This window comes from Giraffa tippelskirchi, chromosome 14 (genome assembly GCF_054371585.1).
Source record: "Giraffa tippelskirchi isolate mGirTip1 chromosome 14, T2T-mGirTip1v1.2.pri, whole genome shotgun sequence".
Taxonomy (NCBI): Eukaryota; Metazoa; Chordata; class Mammalia; order Artiodactyla; family Giraffidae; genus Giraffa; species Giraffa tippelskirchi.
In genome coordinates, this window is record NC_137288.1 from 16017982 (window position 1) to 16024559 (window position 6578).

At 57.7% G+C, this 6578-nt stretch overlaps 1 long non-coding RNA gene across 1 annotated transcript; it reads right to left on the bottom strand.

The window, feature by feature from the left end:
• Window positions 1-1916: 1916 nt before the first annotated feature.
• On the bottom strand, window positions 1917-4979 carry LOC145534405 (uncharacterized). Its single transcript, XR_014074565.1, has 3 exons — window positions 4878-4979; window positions 2577-3155; window positions 1917-2122 (listed from the first exon to the last, which is right to left on the bottom strand). It is a non-coding gene; the product is annotated as an uncharacterized LOC145534405 (long non-coding RNA).
• Between the last annotated feature and the right edge of the window lie 1599 nt (window positions 4980-6578).

Consider the following 6578-nt stretch of genomic DNA (forward strand, 5'->3'; position numbering starts at 1 on the left):
TGGGCCAGCCCTGGGGCCTGCTTGTCTGAGCGGGAACGCCCCTCTCTCGGTGCACTCAGTGGGTGGCCCCATCACAGGCTGCAGCTCCTGTCCCCGTGGGGAGTGAAGGCATGTCGCCCTCTGGGCCTCTCCCCAAAAGCCCTGATGGGAGAGCCGCTCCAGTCCCCAGGGTGTCCAGAGTGGGGGGGGGGCTGCTCCCCCCAGGGCCTCAGCCCAGGGACACCCCGCATGCGCGCCTACAAGGGCTCTGAGTCCTGGGGGTCCTGGCGAGGGTCCCTGGGGCAGAGCACGCGTTGACCAGTGACCCCACTTCAGCGAGTAGGACACCTAAGGAGAACTTGTTTTCCTGCATTTTCTAGTAGAAAAAAATAAATTACTTTATGTTTCTAAAGAAGACTACACAATGACTTTCTAAAAAACTTATTATTAAGCCAAAAAGTAAATTTAGGGAGAGAACAGACACATCTCCTGTGCAGAAGAATTCCAAACAATTTCTGTGGATTCTCCCCACCCCCTCTCAGGAGGGAGAGTGTTCCTCCCACCCGGTCACTGCTCCTGGAGACACCTGACAAACGCCACAGTCAGGTGACCCAGGGAGCCTCACCTTTGATACAATCTGACCAGAACTTGTCCCCAAACACATCAGCCTAGCGTCATCGCAAGGAAAACAACAGCCAGGTCCCAAGAGAGGGACATTGTACCAGACAGCTGGCCAACTCTCCCCGAGGCCACAGGGATCATCGAAAACGGGATGTCTCAGAAATTGTCTCGGCCCAGATGAGCCGAGGACCAGTGTCCTGCAGTGGTCAGGACCCTGGGACCAAACGAGGACATGAGGGGTCACTCTGTGACCTGAGTTAGGGGAAGGGGCAGGGGGTTCTCACCGTTCAGGGACCACCTTGGTTTCCATGAAGCACCTGGAGTGGCTGGGACCTTTTAGGGCTGGGCTGCCCATGCTCTTGGGGTCCTGGCTTCCATACAGACCCAGGGCCAGGCTGGGATGTGGACAGTATAGGCTGCTACAGACCAAGGACCAGAAGGCCTTCCCCAGAGTGTGCTGGACCCCAGGCCTCACAGAGGAAGAGGGTGGTCCCACAGATGAGATTTAATTTGCTGTCATCCGATGGGGCAGCTCCTGGCCCGAAAGCCCACCTGCCACAGAGGCCCAGGGACCTTGCTCAGAAGTCAGCGGCCATGACTGGTCCAAGCGTCCAGAGATGAGTGTGGCCTGTTGAGTCTTTATTCACATTCTGCATGTAACTGCTTCATTGCAGAGATATTGATGGGTTTGACCACAGGACTTCCCACCCCCGAGGATGTTGGACAATGCACCCCTCGTGTGTGTCTTTCTGAGCTCTGTGGGCATACAGCTGGGGTTTCACTTGCAGTTGGGGGTCATCTAGGTGCTGAGGAGACAGGCTCCTGTCTGCTGGGACTCAGGGCTAAGGCTTCTCAAGGAAGACAGCCCTGGACAGCAGACATCCCTGGGAGCGTGGACTTCCCAACACAGGGACGGATCTGGGCAGGCAGTGTGCACTGTGGGCGGGTGCTGCAGGGCCCGCCTTGAGCGAAGCTGTTTGATAATATGACAATTTGCTCCTGGGGGTTAGTTATGGCTTTATTCACACAAAGGTGTTCAATTCACACCATAAATCATCCACTGACATGCCATCTCCTGCATCCCATTTTGTTTACCTAAAGCCATTTCATGGAACCGACTTGGAGGTGAGGAATGTGTGCATGTTGCTGGGTGTTTAGAGGGAGATTAATAGATTATTAGCAACTCCTGTAATGAAAACATTACGCAGGCCTTGCAGTTGGCCGTGTCCTGCTCGTTTGCTGCCTGCTAATTGCTGCGGTACACAGGGTCTGTTGTGAGGTGAGGTGCCATCCATAACTCTGGCCACAATGATTAACGTATAATTGCTTTAATGAAATTCTTATGGAATAAGGCATAGTTCAAACAAAACATTGGCTTTACGGGGGTTGATCTTCCTGACCAATTATAGACATGACTATGGAACCTCTAGGTGTTCCTCCTGGTGAATTCACGGAGGGAACATTCCAGGAACCGTGCTGGGCTCACTCTGCTGGTTTGAACTCTCCAGTCTGACCATAAAATCTGCCCAATGGTTAAAAAAAAAAAACCTAAATAATCCACAAAGCTATGTAAACCCTACCTGCTCTCTGGCATCCTTGAGGGTCAGGGTGAGAAGCGAGGCCTCTGAACTGCGAGTTCCCAGGGCTGGCTGTGCCCTGACCCCCGGCCTAAAAAAGCCAGACGCTCTCCTCCCTGCTTGCAGCTGCAGGCGTTGTGGCCACTGGGGCCGGAGAGCAGCCACCTCTCTCACGAGCGTGGCCTTTAGACCAAAGAAATAAGAAGTGGACAAGACAGCTGGGTGCAGTTACAGCACAGACCTTTCACACCTGACAAAGCCCTCTTTTCTTCTCGGCTTCAAGCAGGCACTGGGCTCCTCTGGAACTCAGTCTCCCCATCTGTAAAAAGGGGCAACAACATGCTGCCCTGTGTGAGTGTCTGTCGGCCTTGGCCACTGCCGGCCCGAGCAGTTGATTACCTTTGCCGGGGTCCCAGTTCTAAAAATCCGACTCTAATGGTTGGCAGATGAGCAGACTGCCGTCTTCTGGAGATCCCTGACTTGCTCCTGCTGATGGGTGTGGACCACGTGTTCCCTGTCCACCCCCACGCTTGTAGCTCAATTCATGACCCTCCATCTGTCCCTGGGCAGCTGGAAGCCTGTGGACAGGGTCCACCTGTGCAGCCCTGGCTCTTCAAGAGGTAATGGTGGTGTCCAAGGCAGGTTCTGGGGTTGGAGCAATGGCCGTGAGTGTCTACGCCGTGAGTGTCTACTCCGTGAGTTATCTGATGTTCCGTAGGAAGAACGTCAAGTTCATGGGTGGGAAGCATGGTTACTAGAGTTTCGTCCATCATGCTGTGGACATGTTGTCCATACAAGTTTTTCCAACTTAGGAAGCCAGGCCTTGCTGGTCCTTGCTGGACCCTGGATGCTGGCCCGAGGTAGGGGGGAGGCAGGGAGGGCCGGGTTCACAGTCCACTCACTGATGATGGAGCAGGCCTCTTCCTGGGAGAACCCGGGATCACTGACCTGGCCAAACTGCTCCTGGAAAGTTCCCACCTGTGAACAAGGAGAGCCTCTGCTCTCTGCTCTGTGAGAGGACCTGGTGGGCATGGGGTGCATCCCTGAAGGCCGCCTGCCTAGGGTCTGGATGTGGGGGACATACTGCACACGAGGCCCTGAGCCCTGTCCATCCTGACCATGATGCCCCGGGATGCCACGTCCACAGGCTGTGCCGGACTGCAAACATCGATTCCGAAGGACACCTTGGGAACAGGGTGGGCGCTGAGCGCATGGCACTGGGGCACTGGGGCCAGGACGGCAGGTGATGTGACCCCCCCACCTCCATCCCCAGCCTGCTGTCCGCTGAGGGTCTGGGGCACCGATTCTGGTGGCCCCAGGCCAGGGCAGAGGCACCGCTTCCTCGAGGACAAATTTGAGGCAAAGAAGGGGTGTCAAGGTCCCCACAAAGGCGTATCGGGGTCTGTGGGTGGGACAGGCAGGTGAGTCTGGAGCTGGGAGCACTGGGTCCTGTTTGAACACAGCTCCTGGGGCCTCAGGTCTGGAGTCTGGCCAGGGGTCTGCAGGCCTCAGTGGCCCCCAGCGGCTGGCTTGGGGCCACCATTTGCACGAGCAGCTCTGTGAGATGTGTCTGGTGGCTGCGTGTGTGTGTCCATCAGCATGTCCCCGTCCTCCTGGGCCCAGGGTCCTGGGGGCTAGCCCCTGACCCCCGCACCTGGCTGCTCCGAGCTGACCACCCTGTCACCCACCCCCTTAGTGGGGAACTGAGGCTTGGGGAAGTTGCCCAAGGTCACGGCTAATTAGCGGCTGAGCGCGCCTGCAGGGTTCCATTACGACACCTGCCTCCCACACGGACAGTAATTGGACAGCTCGCCGGAGGCCCCGCCGGGACCGCTCAGATGTGCCTCCCACCTCTCTTGTTCCCCACCAGGTGCGGGCTCCCTGGAATTTCTGGGCCCTGGTTACATGTCTGAGGGCTGCGTCCCGTCCCGGGCTGGTTCCCACCCGCCCACCCTGGTCTCGAGGGGCCCCAGCCCCTCCGCACTCCCTTTCAGAGGCAACAGGGTGGGGGCTCCTCGCTTCTCCTGGCAGAGGTACCTGAGGGGGCATTAATGCGGGCAAGCACTCAGGGTCTCCTGCTCTGGGGGGCAGCCAGGCCCACCGGAACCACCGGCTAGACGGAAGCCACCCAGCTGGGCCCTGCAGAGGTGCCGGGCAGGCAGGGCCTCCAAGGTGAGGCAGGCCCCACCCAGGCCCGCTCCACCCCATACCTCTCAGAGGGCGTCGGCGGGGAAGGGGGCAGCCTCCTGGAGCCCAGCTGCCAGGCTGACCCCCATGCCAGCAGGGCCCACAGAACTGCCTTTGTGTGGTTGCAGAGAGGGGCCTTGGGGGCCGCTGGCCGCTTGCCTGGAGCTGACCTCGTGCCCGTCCGGGGGGCACAGGGATGAGGGAGGGCCCTTGGGTGGGGGAGGTCAGACGCCCTGGCTTCTCTTGCTGTACATCCTCCCCCACCCAGGCCGGTTTCTCATGAAATGGTTTGCGATGAGAACCTGGGTCATTCAACAGATGCCCAGCTCTGCCGTGGGGCCTGGGCCCTCAGTTCGGCCGAGGATGAGGGCAGGCAGGTAGGGACCTGTGGACGTGGGACACCGGGACCCGCCGGGGGAGGTGTCGCAGGGCTCCCACCCCCAGGGCCCAGGGAAGGTGGTGGCCAAACGAGGACCTGACTCTGAGCCTGGCCGCCCGGAGTGGCCCTCGCACCTGTCAGCACGGGTCTGCTCACGACAGCACCCCGACTGCCCTGGGCAGGAAGCCCAGCCGTCGCCAGGCTGTGGCCCTGCCCCCAGGCCATGGCCCCGCCCCAGGCTGTGGCCCCGCCCCCTGCTGTGACCCAGCCCCAGGCAGTGGCCCCATCCCAGGCTGTGGCCCCGCCCCCAGGCTGTGACGTCATAAAGTCGGACTGTCTCCCACTGTCCTGACTTTTAGCAAACAAATTTCAGAACTGCGTTAGTCCAGGGCCTTTAACAAGTGAGTATGGAGATAGGCTTCCGTCCTGGATTCACCAGGATGGTTTGGATACGGGAATCACACGGGACGCGGGCGGGGTGAAGCCGGTTCCAGGGGTGCTTGTCCGTCAAAGGCAGGAGGATACCAGAGTCCCGTGGGGTCCTGGCTGTGACCTCCCGAAGAGGGGGTCCAGTGGGGTTCAGTGGGAGTGCAGTGGGGGACAGGGTGCTGTGGGGTGTAGTGGATGCATTGGAGGTGCAGTGGGTATAGTGGGGTCCAGTGGGGTGCATTGGGGTGCAGGGTGTAGTGGGTACTGGAGTATGGGGTACAGTGGGGGTCAGTGAAGCATCTGGGGTGTCCCCATGGTGCTTCTCTGTCCCTCCGTGGCTGGTTCGCAAATGCTCTGCCTCACTGCAAACACGGTTGGAAGTGGTTCTCATTTCCGCCCTGAGCAGGTGACTGAGCCCCATTTGGACTCCTCCCTGAGCCAGGCCACAAACCCGGGAAGCAGCCAGAAGAGGCCCTTGCAGGCAGGTCAGGGGTCATGGGTGCCTCAGAGGGACTGGGACATCACAGACAAGACAGGTTCTGTTCACTATTCTTCAGGGTTTGTCTTCTATTTTCATATTTTCTCTCTGATCTTTTTATCTCCTCTGTTCATGGCAGGTTTGTTTTGCTGACTTTTCCATGCTTTCATCAGCCTAGTTTCCTATTTTCAGCTTCTCTGAGTTCTAACCCTGTGACAGTTTTATTTTCCTTTTCCGTATCTTTCCTAAATTCTGCTACTTAATTTTTCCTTTCTCAGCAGTGTCTCAGCAGTTCTCCACAAGCTCTTGTATCTCTGCTTGAGCTCTTATTTAAAGCTGAGTGTGGCCCTCATTTCTTTGCATTTATGACACTATGTCAACATGACTTCACCTGCTCTGGGTATTCTTTGATGGTATGTGTTCTTTGCCGTTTGTTTTCTTATCCCTTTTTCCTTGCTTCCTGCAGTATTTTTGAACGGATCCTTTAGGATCATTAGTCCTCACTAAACATGGTGAGTTCTCTGCAGACTGTCCATTTGCAAGAGGTCCAGGTGGGAGGGGGTCAAAGCAGCATCCCAGGACTGACGGGCGTAGCCTGGTTCTCAGCAGAGCCTCACATGTCTGTGCACCTGGCCGGACCCCTCGCCTGGCTTTACCTGGACTTCTGCCTGCCAGCAACAGAGATTAGTCCTGCAGGGGAATCACTGTGCAGGCTGCTCCCTGCCCACCTCACCGATGGGCCCCTGCACGGGTTTCCTTGTCAGCCCCACATCCCTGTCCCCTGGCATTAAATACGGTCAGGGATGGTCCCATAGCTAGCCCATGGCCCTGGTCCCATTTTCCATCCCAGGATCATGCACTCTGATGTCAGGGTATCTACCTACGTGCAGAATTCAGTGTCCTGCATTCTCTGCCTGAGCAATCCCAC